The following is an 18,411-nucleotide window of genomic DNA, read 5'->3' as shown; positions in this document are numbered from 1 at the left end:
TGGTTTTATACGCAAAACAGAGCTGTGCCTTCAAATTTACATAGTCACATAAGATAATATAGGTATAAATCAACATTTATAAATCTAATAATCACATAATAAAGAAACAAAGTAATGTAATACCATATATACATATAGAGAGAGACAGAGAGATAAAGGCAGCAGTAGAGATAGGAAGAAAGATAGAGAGATGGAGAAAGACAGAAACAGAGAGAGAGATTTATTATGGGAATTGGCTCATGAAATTATGGAGACTGAGAAGTCCCACCATTTTTCATGTGCAAGCTGGAGAATCATGAAAGCCAGTGATATAATTTTGTATATTTCTAAAGGCCTGAAAACTGCAGGATCCACTGGTGTAAGTCCTGGACACCACAGGCCTGAGAACGAAGAGCGTCAATATCTGAGAGCAGAAGACGAATCTTCCAGTTCAAGAAGAGAGATAATTTGCCCTGCTTCTGCCTTTTTGCTGTATTTGGGCTCTCAATAGATTGGTTGACACCTAACAGATTGTTAAAAGTGGATTGTCTTTACTCAGTCTATTGATTCAAATGCCAACATCTTCCAGAAACACTCTCACAGACATACTCAAAAATTATGTTTTTCCAGCTCTCGGGGCATCCCTTAGCCCAGTTAAGTTGACGCCTAAAGTTAACTATTACAACAGCCTTTGGAGTCTGACTGCTGCCACAGTGCATTTGAAATTCAGGCATTTTATTGTTTGTATCACTATTTTTTTTTTTTTGCCAAATTGTATTCAATTATGTAGATATACAAATGTTTATTTGTGTATACAGTTGAAGAACATTTTACTTGCATTCAGTTTTGGTTGATTACAAGGAAAGGATACTATAAACATTGACGTATAGGTTTTTTATTTCACTTGGGTAAAAACCTAGGAGTGTAGTTTCTAGAAATGATGAGTATTTGCTGCACTTTATTTTTAAAAAAATGACCAAAATGTTTTCCATATTAGATGCACACTTCCTCATTCCTACCAGTAATATATGAGTGTCCCAGTTACTCAGCATACTCAGATTTTAAAAAAAATACCCATTTTCATTTTAAAATGCATTTCTAGAATGCCTAATAATGTTAAGAATTTTATATTGCACTTACCTGTCATTTATATTTCCTCAGTGGTAAAGTTTTTAAATCTTTCATCTATTTTATTGGAGTGTTTTGTTGTTGTTATTGAGTTTTTCAAGAGTTATTTTTATGTTCCTCATAGAAAGCCATTATTAATTACAGAATTTATAAATATTTCCCACAAAAAAACTGCCTTTTTATCCTCTTCACCTGTCTTTGAAAGAGTGGATGTTTTGAGCTTACAACTGGGAAGGACCAAGGTGGCCAACTAGAAGCAGCAATGATCAGAGGCTCCCATCGAAAAGATCCCAAACAGCATGGAATCCTGCATTGGAAACTAAGGTATCTAGGTTTTGTCATTAGGACTGACTAGGCTTCTGGCATTATCCAGAGAGAGGAAGGAAGAGCAGTGGAAGGAAGCTTCCCACCTAAGAGCCACACAGGGCAGGGGAGCCCCCACCCTCAGCCAAGGGAGGCAGTGAGTGAGCGTGCTATCCAGCCTGGGAAACCATGCTTTCTTCACAGAACTGTGCAACACATGGATCAGAGGATCCCATTTGTGAGCCCATGACACCAGGGCTTGGCTCCCAACCATAGAGGTGCTCAAATTCTCAACAGCCACTTGGCTAGAATCTGCCTAAGCCTGCCAAGTTCCAGGGGAAGGGGCGGCCATCACCACTGCTGCAGCTGTCTGCTTTCTAAGCCAGCTGAGCTCCTTGGGGGAAGGGTGGCAGCAACACCTCCACTGCAGGGACTCCCTGCAAGAACTCCAACAGCTCCAGCCAGGGGCTCAGGAATAAAACTCTGATATCCCTGGGACTGAGCCCTTAAGGGGATGGTTGGTCATAGTCTCCACAGACCAGGAGACTTAGTCTTTCCTCCTGCTAGCTCTGAGGAATCTGGGAAGCCGTGATGAGTGGGTTTCCCTCCAGTGTAGCACACCTCCTCTACAAAGGGACAGCCAAAGTGCTTTGTTAAATGAATCCTGCTTCTAATGCCATCCAACTGGGTGAGACAACCCCCCACCCCCAACAAACAAGGGTTGTCAGACACTCTAAACAGGAGCATTCCTACTGGCATCAGGTCAGTTCCCCTTGAGGTCAGAGATCCCAGAAGAAGGAGCAGGCATCCGTGTTTGCTCTTCTCCAGGCTCCTCGAGTGACATCTCCAGGTGCAAGAGGGAACCAGATAGAGGGGGCCTGAAGTTAACCCCCCAAAAAACTACAGCAGCCCTACAGAAGAGGGACCTGACTATTGAAAGACAAACAGAAAGCAACAACAACAGCATCAACATAAAAAAGTCCCCACAGAAACTTCATCCAAGGGTCAACAGTCTCAAAGATTGAAACTAGAAAGAATCCAGGAGCTGGTTTTTTGAAAAGATCAACAAAATTGATAGACCGCTAGCAAGACTAATAAAGAAGAAAAGAGAGAAGAATCAAATAGATGCAATAAAAAACGAAAAAAGGGATATCACCACCGATCCCACAGAAACACAATCTACCATCAGAGAATACTACAAACACCTCTATGCAAATAAACTAGAAAATCTAGAAGAAATGGATAAATTCCTCGACAAATACACCCTCCCAAGACTAAACCAGGAAGAAGTTGAATCTCTGAATAGACCAATAACAGGTTCTGAAATTGTGGCAATAATCAATAGCTTACCAACCAAAAAGAGTCCAGGACCTGATGGATTCACAGCCGAATTCTACCAGAGGTACAAGGAGGAACTGGTACCATTCCTTCTGAAACTATTCCAATTGACAGAAAAAGAGGGAATCCTCCCTAACACATTTTATGAGGCCAGCATTGCCCTGATACCAAAGCCTGGCAGAGACATAACCAAAAAAGAGAATTTCTGACCAATATCCTTGATGAACATTGATGCAAAAATCCTCAATAAAATACTGGCAAACCAAATCCAGCAGCACATCAAAAAGCTTATCCACCATGATCAAGTGGGCTTCATCCCTGGGATGCAAGGCTGGTTCGACATATGAAATCAATAAATGTAATCCAGCATATAAACTGAACCAAAGACAAAAACCACATGATTATCTCAATAGATGCAGAAAAGGCCTTCGGCAAAATTCAACAGCCCTTCATGCTAAAAACTCTCAATAAATTAGGTATTGATGGGACGTATCTCAAAATAATAAGAGCTATCTATGACAAACCCACAGCCAATATCATACTGAATGGGCAAAAACTGGAAGCATTCCCTTTGAAAACTGGCACAAGACAGGGATGCCCTCTCTCACCACTCCTATTCAACATAGTGCTGGAAGTTCTGGCCAGAGCAATCAGGCAGGAGAAGGAAATAAAGGGTATTCAATTAGGAAAAGAGGAAGTCAAATTGTCCCTGTTTGCAGATGACATGATTGTATATCTAGAAAACCCCATCATCTCAGCCCAAAATCTTCTTAAGCTGATCAGCAACTTCAGCAAAGTCTCAGGATACAAAATCAATGTACAAAAATCACAAGCATTCTTGTACACTAATCACAGACAAACAGAGAGCCAAATCATGAGTGAACTCCCATTCACAATTGCTTCAAAGAGAATAAAATACCTAGGAATCCAACTTACAAGGGATGTGAAGGACCTCTTCAAGGAGAATTACAAACCACTGCTCAATGAAATAAAAGAGGATACAAACAAATGGAAGAACATTCCACGCTCATGGGTTGGAAGAATCAATATCGTGAAAATGGCCATATTGCCCAAGGTAATTTATAGATTCAATGCCATCCCCATCAAGCTACCAATGACTTTCTTCACAGAATTGTAAAAAATGACTTTAAAGTTCATATGGAACCAAAAAAGAGCCCGCATCCCCAAGTCAATCCTAAGCCAAAAGAACAAAGCTGGAGGCATCACGCTACCTGATTTCAAACTATACTACAAGGCTACAGTAACCAAAACAGCATGGTACTGGTACCACAACAGAGACATAGATCAATGGAACAGAACAGAGCCCTCAGAAATAATGCCGCATATCTACAACTATCTGATCTTTGACAAACCTGACAAAAATAAGCAATGGGGAAAGGATTCGCTATTTAATAAATGGTGCTGGGAAAACTGACTAGCCATATGTAGAAAGCTGAAACTAGATCCCTTCCTTACACCTTATACAAAAATTAATTCAAGATGGATTAAAGACTTAAATGTTAGACCTAAAACCATTAAAATCCTACAAGAAAACCTAGGCAATACCATTCAGGACATAGGCGGGGGCAAGGACTTCATGTCTAAAACACCAAAAGCAATGGCAACAAAAGCCAAAATTGACAGATGGGATCTCATTAAACTAAAGAGCTTCTGCACAGCAAAAGAAACTACCATCAGAGTGAACAGGCAACCTACAGAATGGGAGAAAATTTTTGCAACCTACTCATCTGACAAAGGGCTAATATCCAGAATCTACAATGAACTCAAACAAATTTACAAGAAAAAAACAAACAACCCCATCAAAAAGTGGGCAAAGGACATGAACAGACACTTCTCAAAAGAAGACATTTATGCAGCCAAAAAACACATGAAAAAATGCTCATCATCACTGGCCATCAGAGAAATAGCAAATCAAAACCACACTGAGATACCATCTCACACCAGTTAGAATGGCCATCATTCAAAAGTCAGGAAACAACAGGTGCTGGAGAGGATGTGGAGAAATAGGAACACTTTTACACTGTTGGTGGGACTGTAAACTAGTTCAACCATTGTGGAAGTCAGTGTGGCGATTCCTCAGGGATCTGAACTAGAAATACCATTTGACCCAGCCATCCCATTACTGGGTATATACCCAAAGGACTATAAATCATGCTGCTATAAAGACACATGCACACGTATGTTTATTGCAGCACTATTCACAATAGCAAAGACTTGGAACCAACCCAAATGTCCAACAACGATAGACTGGATTAAGAAAATGTGGCACATATACACCATGGAATACTATGCAGCCATAAAAAATGATGAGTTCATATCCTTTGTAGGGACATGGATGAAACTGGAAAACATCATTCTCAGTAAACTATCGCAAGGACGAAAAACCAAACACCGCATGTTGTCATTCATAGGTGGGAATTGAACAATGAGAACTCATGGACACAGGAAGGGGAACATCACACTCCAGGGACTGTTGTGGGGTGGGGGGAGGGGAGAGGGACAGCATTAGGAGATATAGCTAATGCTAAATGACGAGTTAATGGGTGCAGCAAAACAACATGGCACATGGATACATATGTAACAAACCTGTACATTGTGCACATGTACCCTAAAACCTGAAGTATAATAATTAAAAAAAAATAAAAAATAAAAAAAAAGAAACTAGACAAACTCATGAAGATGAGAAAGAATCAGCAAAACCAACAAACAAAATGCTGAAAACCCAAAAGGCCAGAGTGCCTCTTCTCCTCCAAATAATTGCAACACCTCTCCAGCAAGGGTGCAGAACTGGACGGAGAATGAGATGGACGAACTGACAGAAGTAGACTTTAGAAAGTGGGTAATAACAAACTTTGCTGAAGTAAAGGAGCATGGTCTAACCCAATGCAAAGAAGCTAAGAAACTTGATAAAAGGTTACAGAAGATGCTAACTAGAATAACCAGTTTAAGGAGGAACATAATGACCTGATGGAGCTGAAAAACAGCACAAGAACTTCGTGAAGCACATACTTGTGTATATACAAGTATTAATAGCTGAATCAATCAAGTGAAAAAAAAAGCATGTCAGAAATGAAAAACTATCTTGCTGAAATAAGGCAGGCCAAAAAATAAACAAAAAAGAACAAACAAAACCTCCAAGTAATATGAGTCTATGTAAAAAGACCAGTATCTGAAAGAGATGGAAAGAATGGAACCAAGTTGGAAAACACACTTCAGGATATTATCTAGGAGAACTTCCTGAATCTAGCAAGACAGGCCAACATTTAAATTCAGAAAATACAGAGAATTCCACCAAGATACTTCATAAGAAGATCAATCCCAAGACAGATAATCATCAGGTTCTCCAAGGTTGAAATGAAGGAAAAAATGTTAAGGGCAGCCAGAGAGAAAGGCCAGGTCACCTACAAAGGGAAGCCCATCAGACTAACAGCGGATCTCTCAGCAGAAACCCTACAAGCCAGAAGAGAGTGGGGGCCAATATTCAACATTCTTAATGAGAAGAATTTTCAACCCAGAATTTAATATCAGGCCAAATTAAGCTTTATAACAGAAGGAGAAATAAAATCCTTCTCAGACAAGCAAATGCTAAGGAAATTCATCACCACAAGGCCTGCTTGCAAGAGCTCCTGAAGGAAGCACTAAATATGGAAAGGAAAAACCAGTACCAGCCACTGAGAAATTCACCAAAACATAAAAACTAATGACACTATGAAAAAACGGCATCAACTAGTGTGCAATATGACCAGCTAGCATCATAATGACAGAATCAAATTCACACATAACAATATTAACCTTAAATGTAAATGGGCTAAATGCCCCAGTTAAAAGACACAGACTCACAAATTGAATAAAGAGTCAAGACCTATCAGAGTGTTGTATTCAAGAGACCCATCTCACATGCAAAGACAGACATAGGCTCAAAATTAAGGGATGAAGGAAAATTTACCCAGAAAATGGAAAGCAGAAAAAAGCAGGTGCTGCAATCCTAGTCTCTGACAAAACAGACTTTAAATCAACAAAGATAAAAAAAAAAAAGACAAAGAAGGGCATTACATAATGATAAAGGGATCAATTAAACAGGAAGAGCTAACTATTCTAAATATATATGAACCCAATACAAAAGCACCCAGATTCATAAAACAAGTTCATAGAGACCTACAAAAAGACTTCAACTCCCACACAATAATAGTGAGAGACTTTAGCACACCACTGTCAATATTAGAGCAACAAGACAACATTTATAAGGATATTCAGGACTTGAACTCAGCTCTGGATCAAGTAGACCTAATAGATATATACGGAACTCTCTACCCCTAAACAGAAGAATATACATTCTTCTCAGTGCCACATGGCACTTACTCTAAAATTGACCACATAATTGGAAGTAAAACATTCCTCAGAAAATGCAAAAGAACTGAAATCATAACAGTCTTTCAGACCACAGTGCAATCAAGTTAGAACTCAGGATTAGGAAACTCATACAACACCACACAACTTCATGGAAACTGAACAACTTGCTCCTGAATGACTCCTGGGTAAATAATGAAATTAAGGCAGAAATCAAGAAGTTATTTCAAACCAATGAGAACAATGAAACAACATACTAGAATCTCTGGAACGTAGCTAAAACTGTGTTAAGAGGGGAAGTTACAGCACTAAATGCCCACATCGGAAAGCTAGAAAGATCTCAAATCAACACCTTAGCATCACAATTAAAAGAACTAGAAAAACAAGAGCAAACAACTCCAAAAGCTAGCAGAAGACAATAAGTAACTAAGATTAGAGCAGAACTGAAGGAGATAGAGAAACGAAAAACTCTTCAAAAAAAATCAATGAATCAAAGAGCTTGGTTTTTGAAAAACAAATAATAATAGATAGAATGCTAGCTAGACTAATAAAGAAGAAAAAAGCAAAATCAAATGGTTGCAATAAAAAATGATAAAGGGGATAATACCACTGACCCCACAGAAATACAAACTACCACCAGAGAATACTATAAACACCTCTATGCAAATAAACCAGAATATCTAGAAGAAATTGATAAATTCCTCAACACATACACCCTCCCAACACTGAACCAGGAAGACATCAAATCCCTGAAAAGAGCAATAACAGGTTCTGAAATTGAGGCAGTAATAAATAGCCTACCAACTAAAAAAAGCTAAGGAAAGACAGATTCACAGCTGAATTTTAGCAGAGGTACAAAGAGGAGCTGCTATCATTCCTTCTGAAACTATTACAAACAATTGTAAAGGAGCTACTCTTCCCTAACTCATTTAATGGGGCCAACATCATCCTAATACCAAAACTTGGCAGAGACACAATAGCAACAACAACAAAAAAACCTTCAGGCCAATATATCTGATGAAAATCAATGCAAAAATCCTCAGTAAAATACTGGCAAACTGAATCCAGCAGCACTTCAAAAGCTTATCCACCTCAATCAAGTTGGCTTCATCCCTGGAATGCAAAGCTGGTTCAACATGCACAAATCAATAAACGTACGTCGTCACATAAATAGACCCAATGACAAAACCACATGATTATCTCAATAGATGCAAAAAAGGCCTTTGATAAAATTCCACACCCCTTCATGCTAAAAACTCTCAATAAAGTAGGTATTGATGTAACACATCTCAAAACAATGAGATCTATTTATGACAAACCCACAGCCAATATCATACTGATTAGGCAAAAGCTGGAAGCATTCCCTTTGAAAATCGGCACAAGTCAAGGATGCCCTCTCTCACCACTCCTACTCAACATATTATTGGAAGTTCTGGCCAGGGCAATCAGGCAAGAGAAAGAAATAAAGACTATTAAAATAGGAAGAGGGAAAGTCCAGTTGTCTCTGTTTGCAGATGATATGATTGTTTCTTTAGAAAACTCCATCGTCTCAGCCCCAAAACTCCATAAGCTGATAAGCAACTTTAGCAAAATCTCAGGATACAAAATTAATGTGCAAAAATCACAAGCATTCCTATACACAAACAATAGACAAGCAGAGAGGCAAATCATGAATGAACTCCCATTTACAATTGCTACAAAGAGAATAAAATACCTAGGAATACAGCTAACAAGGGATGTGAAGGACCTCTTCAAGGGGAACTACAAACCACTGCTCAAAGAAATAAGAGAGGATCCAAACAGATGGAAAAACATTCCATCCTCATGGATAGGAAGAATCAATATAGTGAAAATGGCCATATTGCCCAAAGTAATTTACAGATTCAATGTTAATGCCATCAAACTACTATTGATATTTTTTCACATAATTAGAAAAAAACTACTTTAAAATTCATAAAGAACCAGAAAAAGAGCCCATATAGCCAAGACAGTCCTAAGCAAAAATAACAAAGCTGGAGGCATCACGTTACCTGGCTTCAAACTATACTACGAGTCTACAGTAACCAAAGCAGCATGGTACTTATACCAAAACATATATATAGACCAATGGAAGAGAATAGAGACCTCAGAAATAAGACCACACATCTCCAACCATCTGATCTTCAACAAACCTGACAAAAACAAGCAATGGGAAGAGGATTCCCTATTTAATAAATGGTGCTGTGAAAACAGTCTAGCCATATGCAGAAAATTGAAACTGGATGCCTTCCTTATACCTTATACAAAAATTAACTCAAGATGAATTAAAGAATTAAATGTAAAACCCAAAACGATAATAACCCTAGAAGAAAACCTAGGCAATACCATCATGACATAGGCATGGGCAAAGATTTTATGATGAAATCACCAAAAGCAATTACAACGAATTGACAAATGGGATCTAATTATACCAAAGCGCTTCTGCATAGCAATAGAAACTATCATCAGAGTGAACAGGCACCCTACAGAATAGAAGAAAATTTTTGCAATCTACACATCTGACAAAGGTCTAATATCCAGAATTTACAAGGAACTTAAACAAATTTACAAGACAAAAACAAATAACCCCATCAAAAAGTGGGCAAAGGATATGAACAGAAACTTCTCAAAGGAAGTTGTGCATTGTGCAGCCAACAATCATATGAAAAAAAGCTCAATATCATTGATCATTAGAGAAACGCAAATCAAAACCACAGTGAGATACCATCTCCCGTCAGTCAGAATGGTGATTATTAAAAAGTCAAGAAACAACAGATGCTGGTGAGGCTGTGAAAAAATAGGAACACTTTTATGCTGTTGGTGGAAATGTAAATTAGTCCAACCATTGTGGAAGACAGTGTGGCAATTCCTCAAGTATCTAGAACTCATACATGTACATATATGTTTATTACAGCACTATTCACAATAGCAAAGACATGGAACCAACCCAAATGCCCATCGATTATAGACTGGATAAAGAAAATGTGGTACATATACAGCATGGAATACTATGCAGCCATAAAAAGGAATGAGATTATATCTTCTGCAGGCACATGGATGAAGCTGAAAGCCATTATCTTCAGCAAACTAACACAGGAACAGAAAACCAAACACCACATGTTTCACTCATAAGTGGGAGTTCAACAATGAGAACACATGGAAACAGGGAAGGAAACAACACATACCAGGGCCTGCTGTGGGGGATTGTGAGGAGAGGGAGATCATCAGGACGAATAGCTAATTCATGTGGGGCTTAAAACCTAGGTGATGGGTTGATAGGTGCAGTAAACCGCCATGGCATTTGTGTACCTATGTAACAAACATGCACATTCTGTACATGTATCCCAGAACTTAAAGAAAAAAGGTGGATATTTTTAATATTTATAAAGTCCAGCATATGAACTTTATATTATAAATTGTGCTTTTAGTGTTGCATCTAAGAAATATTTGCCCAACCCAAAGTCAGTTTTCTCTAGAAATTTTGTAAGATTATGTTTTATATATAGGTCTATAATATATCTGAGTTAGTTTTTGTAATGTGAGAATAGTATGGATATTGTTATTATTAATGTCTTTGCATAGAGATATGCAACATATGTTGAAAAGATAATTTTTCCCAATAAAATACCTTTGTACTATTGTAAAGCTCCATTGTCCATATTTTAGTGGGTCTACTCTGATCTTCCTCTGTTCCTCTTCCTTTCTGTTCTATTGACAAATATTTCTCTCCTTCTCCAAAATACACTATCTTTATTACAGTAACTTCATAAAGCTTTCAGAATTAGGTAACAAGAGCCTTCCAAGCTGTTGGCAAAATGGCAGTCTGGGAAGCTCCAGGTCCTTTTGGCCCCCCACAGAAATATCGGGTTATAAACTGTAAACTAAAATAACTTTGTAGGAGCCCCAGAATACAGTCAATGAATTGTAACGATTAAGCAACAGGGCCTAAGACATTTATGAGAGACCATCAAGCAGAACAATATGTACATTATGGTAATCGTAAAAAAAGAAGTGAGAAAAAGGGCATAGAGTATTTTTTAAATAATGATAAGAAATCCAAAATCTGATTTTAAAACATGGATATAAAAATACAAGAAGCTCCAAGTTAAAAAAAAAATCCAAAGGGACCCACAGCAAGATGCATAATAATCAAAATTGCAAAAGCCAAATATAAAACAGAATCTTGTAAACATCTAGAGAAAAGTGACTAATCATGCACAAGTTATCTTTAATAAATTTATCAGATTATTTAGGTGAGCCTTCCAGTCTGGAAGGAGATATATCTGCAGTGTTAAAAGAAACAAACAAACAAACAAACCCTCTCAATCAAGTATTTAATCCAGGGCAAAGCTGTCCTTCAAAATGAGGAAGAAATTAAGACATTATCAGATAAATAAAAGCCGAGACAGTGCATTATCACGAGATCTGTGCTAAGAGAAATGCGGAAGGGAGTCTTTCACGTAGACATAAGAGGATGTATAGACAATAACTTAAAGCCCAACAAAATATAAAAATTTCTGTTAAGGATACATATATGAAAAACACACAAAAACTATTTTTTTTTTTGCATTTTGGTTTATAACTATTTTTTATTCCTCTACAGGATTTAAAAGAAAAAAATTATAAAAGAAATTTGAAACCAACATTAATAGTCAGAAAATATATTAATATGACATTTGTAAATCAATGAAAAGAAATAAAATTTGTGTATATGATTTAAATTAAAGTAGTATTAATTCAAAATAATTTTTCATATATGTAGGATATTATGGATAATCACCAGGGTAACCACGAAGGACATACCTATAGAATACACACAAAAGGAAATAAGAAGGGAATAAAAATGTGTCAATTAAAAAAAATCAGCTAACCACAAAGGAAGGCATTAGAAAAAAGAAGAGGCACAAAATAGCTATAAGACATACAGAAAACAAATTATTTAAATGGCAATAATAAATCTTCCCTATCAATTATAAATTTAAATTATTATTTATTCAACTCTCTAATCAAAAGACATAGACTGACACAATGGATTAAAAGCACTCTCAACTATATGGACATTTTAAAATACTCATTTTGTACTTAAGAACATGCAAAGGTTGAAAGAGATAAGATGAAAAAAATATTGGTGCAAACAGTAATGGAAAAAGCAAAGGAGTGGTGATATCAACGCCAAGTAGAGTTTAAATTGAAAACTGTTATAAGAGACAAATGGAAACATTATATAATGATAAAGTATAAATTCACAAGAAGATATGTAACAATGCTATATATATATAATATATATATATATGCACCAAATATCAGGGATCCTAAACATATGAGATAGAATTGAAGAGAGAAACAGAAAGCTCTGTAATAATGGTCTGGAACATTTGGAAACTTCAGTACTACAACTTTCAATGATAAATAAGAAAACCAGAAATTTTAAACGGAAAGTAAAGGACTTAACACTAATAATTATACCCAACAGATGAAAACAGATCACTCCAGGCAAAAATACTATAGCAACATACCTTTTTTTATTTTTAATTTTTAATTTCGATGAGAATATAGTAGATGTATATATTTATGGGGGTACATGAGATATTTTGATACAGGCATGCAATAGTAATAATTATATCATGGAAAACAGGGTGTCCATTCCCTCAAGCATTTATCCTTTCTGTTACACTCCACTTATGTTAGTTTTAAAATGTGCAAGTAAGTTATTGTTGATGATAGTCACCCTGTTGTGCTATCAAATATCTTATTCATTCATTCTAATTACTATCTCGTACCAATTAACCATCCCAATTTTTATCCAACTCCCACTACCCTTCCCAGCCTCTGGTAACCATCTTATACTCTGTATTTTCGTGAGTCCAATTGTTTTGATTGTTAGATCCCACAAATAAGTGAGAACATGTAAAGTTTGTCTTTCTGTGCCTGGTTTATATCACTTGACATAATGATATCATTTCCATCCATGTTGTTGCAAATGACTGAATCTTATTTTCTTAATGGCTGAATAGTAATAGACTGTGTATATGAACCTTATTTCCTTTATATCTAAGAACATGCAATAATTGAAAGCTGATGTTGGACACTTAGTTTGCTTTGAAATCTTGGCTACTGTGACCAATGCTGCAACAAACATGAGAGTGCAGATCTCTTTGATATACTGATTTCCTCTTTGGTGGGTATGTATACCCAGCAGTGAGATTGTTGAATCATATGGCAGCTGCATTTTTATTGTTTTGAGTGATCTCCAAACTGTTCTTCATATTGATTGCGCTAATTTACATTTCCAACAGCAGTGTATAAGAGTTCCTTTTGCTCCATGTCCTCACCAGCATTTGTTATTGCTTGTCTTTTGGATATAAGCCATTTTAACTGAGATGACATGATATCTCATGGCAGTTTTCATATGCATTTCTCTGATGATCAATGATGTTGAGTACCTTTTATATACCTGTTTGTCATTTGTATGTCTTCTTTAGAGAAATGTCTATTCAAATATTTTGCTCATTTTTAATTGAATTATTAGATTTTTTTTCTATAGAGTTGTTTGAGCTCCTTATATATTCTGGTTATAAATCCCTTGTCAGATGGGTAGTTTGAAAATATTTTCTCCCACAGAATGGGAGAAAAGCTCTGAAATGACCTCCTTTGACTCCATGTCTCACATCCAGGTCATTCTGATGCAAGAGATGGGTTTTCATGGTTTTAAGCAGCTCTGTCCCTGTGAATTTTTTTTTTTTTTTTTTGAGATGGAATCTCGCTCTGTTGCCCAGGCTGGAGTGCAATGGTGCAATCTTGGCTCACTGCAACCTCCACCTCTCAGGTTCAAGCGATTCTCCTGCCTCATCCTCCCGAGTAGCTGGGACTACAGGTGCCCACCACACCTGGCTAATTTTTGTATTTTTAGTAGAGGTGGAGTTTCACCACATTGGCCAGGCTGGTCTTGACCTCCTGACCTTGTGATCTGTCCACCTCAGCCTCCCAAAGTGCTAGGATTACAGGTGTGAGTCACCATGCCTGGCCTGTCCCTGTGGATTTTTTAGGGTACAGCCCCCCTCCTGGCTGCTTTCATGGGCTGAAGTTGAGTGTCCACAGCTTTTCTGGGTGCACTGTGCAAGCTTTTGGTGGATCTCCCATTTTAGGGTCTTGAGGATGGTGGCCCTCTTCTCACGGCTCCCCAGTGGGGACTTTGTATCAGGGCTCCAACCCTACATTTCTCTTCTGCACTGCCCTAGCAAAGGTTTTCCATGTGGGCTCCACTCCTGCAGCAAATTTCTTCCTGGACATCCACTGAAATCTAGGTGGCAGTTCCCAAAGCTCAATTCTTGACTTCTTGTGCACCTGCAGGCCCACCACCATGTGTAAGCCACCAAGACTTTGTGCTTGTACCCTCTGTAGCAATGGACTGAGCTGTACATTAACCTCTATTATCCATGGCTGATGGCTGAGATGCAGGGCACCAAGTCCTGAAACTACACAAAGTAGCAAGGCCCTGGGTCCAGCACATAAAACTTTTTTTTAAAATCTGTGGGTCTGTGATGGGAGGGATTTCTGTGAAGACTTCTGACATGCCCTGAAGAAATTTTCCCCATTGTCTTGGTGATTGACATTTGGCTTCTCATTAATTACGAAAATTTTAGCAGCTGGCTTGAATTTAGCCTTCAAAAAATAGGATTTTCTTTTCTTTCACAGTATCAGAATGCAAATTTTCAAACTTTTATGCTCTGCTTCACTTTTAAACATAAGTTCTAATTCTAAACCATCTCTTTGTGAATGCATATAACGGAATGCTTTTAAGAGCACCCAAGTCACATCGTAAATGCTTTGCTGCTTAGAAATTTCTTCTGCAAGATACCCTATATCATCTTTCTCAAGTTCAAAGTTCCACAGATCTCTAGGGCAGGGGCAAAATGCCACCAGTCTCTTTGCAAAAGCATAGCAAGAGTCACCTTTATTCAAGTCCCCAATAAGTTCCTAATCTCTATCTGAGACCACCTTAGCCAGGACTTCATTGTACATATCACTATTAGCATTTTAGTCAAAGCCACTCAACAAGTCTCTAGGAAGTTCCAAACTTTTCCAAATCTTTCAGTCTTTTTCTGAGGTGTCCAAACTGTTCCAACCCCTGCCTATTACTCAGTTCCAAAGTTGGTTCCACATTTTCAGGTATGTTTATAGCAGCACCCCATTCTCTCTGGTACCAATATACTGTATTAGTTCATCTTCATACTGCTATAAAGAACTTCCAAATGCTGGGTAATTTATAAAGGAAAGAAGTTTAATTTATTACAGTTTAGTATGGCTGGGAAGGCCTCAGGAAACTTACAATAATGGTGGAAGTTAAAGGGGAAGCAAAGCACCTTCTTCACAAGGCGGCAGGAAGAAGAAGTGCCAAGCAAAGGGGCAAGAGCCTCTTATAAAACCATCAAATATCATGTGAGCTCACTCACTATCATGAGAACAGAATGGGAGAACTCCCCCCTCCCCATTCCCCATGGCTTATTTACCTCCACCTAGTCTCTCCCTCAACTCATGGGAATTATGGGAGTTACAATTCAAGATAAGCTTTGGTTGGGGATACAAAGCCTAACTATATTAACCTCCCTGCATATTAATAAATTTGTATGACATTTATTTAACGTTCATCAGCTGATATTCAGCAAACTTTCAGAGGTAAAATGTGAAATTATTTCTTTGTCTCTACAATTTGTTAGTAATACTTATTTAAAATGTTGTTTCTGATTACTTATTATTTATGTTGTACCTGAGCCTTTGTCTCTTCATTGATTCTGACAAAAGTGTGTTCTCTTGCTTTATTTAAAGTCTTACAATTTTTGTTAAAATCTGTGTATCTTATTTAGGATAACAGAAGCTGCAATAAACGATATTTATGTAAAATGGACACTGTTTGTCTTCAACTAAGCCTTCCTGGGTTTGAGTCCATCTACTTAAGAATTGAGCTCTGGGTTTTTGGTTTTGGTATTGATATGTTTACTGTCATTGCATCAGAAGCTTTAAATTCCTCTAGTGTTTATTTGTTTTAGGTTAAGCTACTCAGGAGGTTGAGGCAGGAGAATTGCTTGAAGCTGGGAGGTGGAGGTTGTGGTGAGCCAAGATCTCGCCATTGCACTCCAGCCTGGGCAACAAGAGTGAAACTCTGTCTCGAAAAAAAAAAAAAAAAGAATATGTTTTCCAGAGGATATTATTCAATGTCTGTTCTCCCCTTAGTTATAAGTATTTCCTTTGCAACTACACCTCAGAGAATGCCTCTCTCCCCATGCAGTAGATTCCCCAAACCTTCCCAAGCAGCAAATTGTTGGTTTTTTTTTTTTTTTTTTTTACTTAATACTGTTAGCCTTGAAGTGTGAACCAAAATGGCATCAAGTGTTTGACTGAAGGACTGGGAACAAGTTGAAAATTCTGAGAAAGCTTCCTTCATGTTGCAAAGCTGCTTTAAAGAAAGAGTAATTGTTGCATAAAAGGTACGGAATTCTTACTGTTGTCATTCTGCCTCAGTATTAGGCAGCCTTGTGTCCTTGAGTCTCATGGTTTGAGCCTCCTTAGTGATTCTACAGAAGACCTCTAATGGTCAGGGTCTGTGTGTAATTCTGCCTCTCCTACACAAGTAGAGAAGTTTTGTTGTTGTTGCTTTCCACAAGCTACAATGAGTCTTCAGCTGTGTTCTAACAAAAAAATTATTTGTTATTTTTTGCCCAATAGTTTAAGGCTTTTGTTTCATAATTGATATTGTGGTGAAGGACCTAGGTGGAACTAAGTAACTTTTATGCAACTGCCAACAAAGATTCAAACTCTGTAAAATATTTGAAGAGATTTATTCTGAGCCAGCTATGAGTGACCTTGGCCTATGGCATAGCCTTCAGGAGAGTCTGAGAACATGTGCCTAAGGTGGGCAGGGCACAGCTTGGTTTTATACATTTTAGGGAGACATGAGATTTCAGTCAAATACATTTAAGATATACATTGTTCTGGTTCAGAAAAGTGGAGCAACTTGAAACAGGGGCTTCATGTTTATAGGTAGATATAAAAATTTTCTGATTGGCAATTGGTTGAAAAAGTTATTACCAATAGAAAGGCATGCATGGGTTATGAAAAAAAGGTTGTGAAGACCAAAGTTTTATCCTGCAGATGAAGGCTTCAAATTTCAGAGAAAGTAGATTGTAAATGTTACCTATCAGACTTAAAGTCTGTGTTGATGTTAATGCTGGAAGGGGTATAATGAGGCATGTCCAGCTGCCACTTCCCATCATGGCCTGAACCAGTCTTTCAGGTTAAATTTTAGAGTTCACTGGCCAATGAGGAAGTCCATTCAGAATGTTGGGGGGCCTTATAATTTTATTTTTGTCTATATTCCTCCTTCTGGCCAAGATTTGCCAGAGGCAACATCAGTGGCCACCAAATCTTTATTTTGTCTCACAGCTGCTTGCCACGTGTCCATCCTATTCCTTGGTGGGACTCCCTATGGTCAAGGGACTTAGTCAACAAGACTTACAGCTAATTAATTGTTCTAGGCCAGATAGGAATAGAAGTAGATAAGCATTCATTACCCCTTGAAATTATTATTACTATTTTAAGTAGAAAACTAACAAACAAAAAATAAAAAGCATGGTTACAAAATTGACTTATCTTTAACTTCTATGTGTTGAGATACTGTAAGCTTACTTTTAATTACAGGCTTATAGCAACTAGTTATACAAAACATAAACATTATTCCAAAAAACTATATATAGTATTTAAAACTCATAACTTAGAGGCCTTTTCACAAGGTATATTTATTCTGTCAGGAAATATTTTAATTCTATAAAAAGCAGAAAATTCTTTATGATTGGGGTGGATGCAATGATGACACATAATAGAGTAGAAGGCAAAGTCCTTTGTTTTACCAACTGTTTAGGCATTATTGTATCTATCCTTCATTTGAAGTGGTTGACCTTGACATAATTCTATCCCTCAAAACCAGCCTTTACAATCTCACAAACCCACCTCTTCTGCAACAGTTCCTGGGCCAAGAGGGAGGGAGTTTATAGTTTTAGCAGCAGGAAATTTGCAGATTGGTCCCAGTGGAATGTCAAATGAGGGAGATTCTCATTTTGGCTTTTCAGAATACCATGATTTGGTTTCCTTGGAAGTAACAGTAGGAGACATAAAGAGTATTATTATTTTGACAATTGAGAGTATTTGTTTGTTAGAACAGAAAAAGGAATATATTTCATTACGGTACCAACTGAAAATATGAAGAAAAATTGTAGCCTAGTA

The sequence above is a fragment of the Nomascus leucogenys genome, chromosome X (genome assembly GCF_006542625.1).
Source record: "Nomascus leucogenys isolate Asia chromosome X, Asia_NLE_v1, whole genome shotgun sequence".
In the NCBI taxonomy this organism is placed as follows: domain Eukaryota; kingdom Metazoa; phylum Chordata; class Mammalia; order Primates; family Hylobatidae; genus Nomascus; species Nomascus leucogenys.
Note: the sequence above shows the minus strand (reverse complement) of the source record.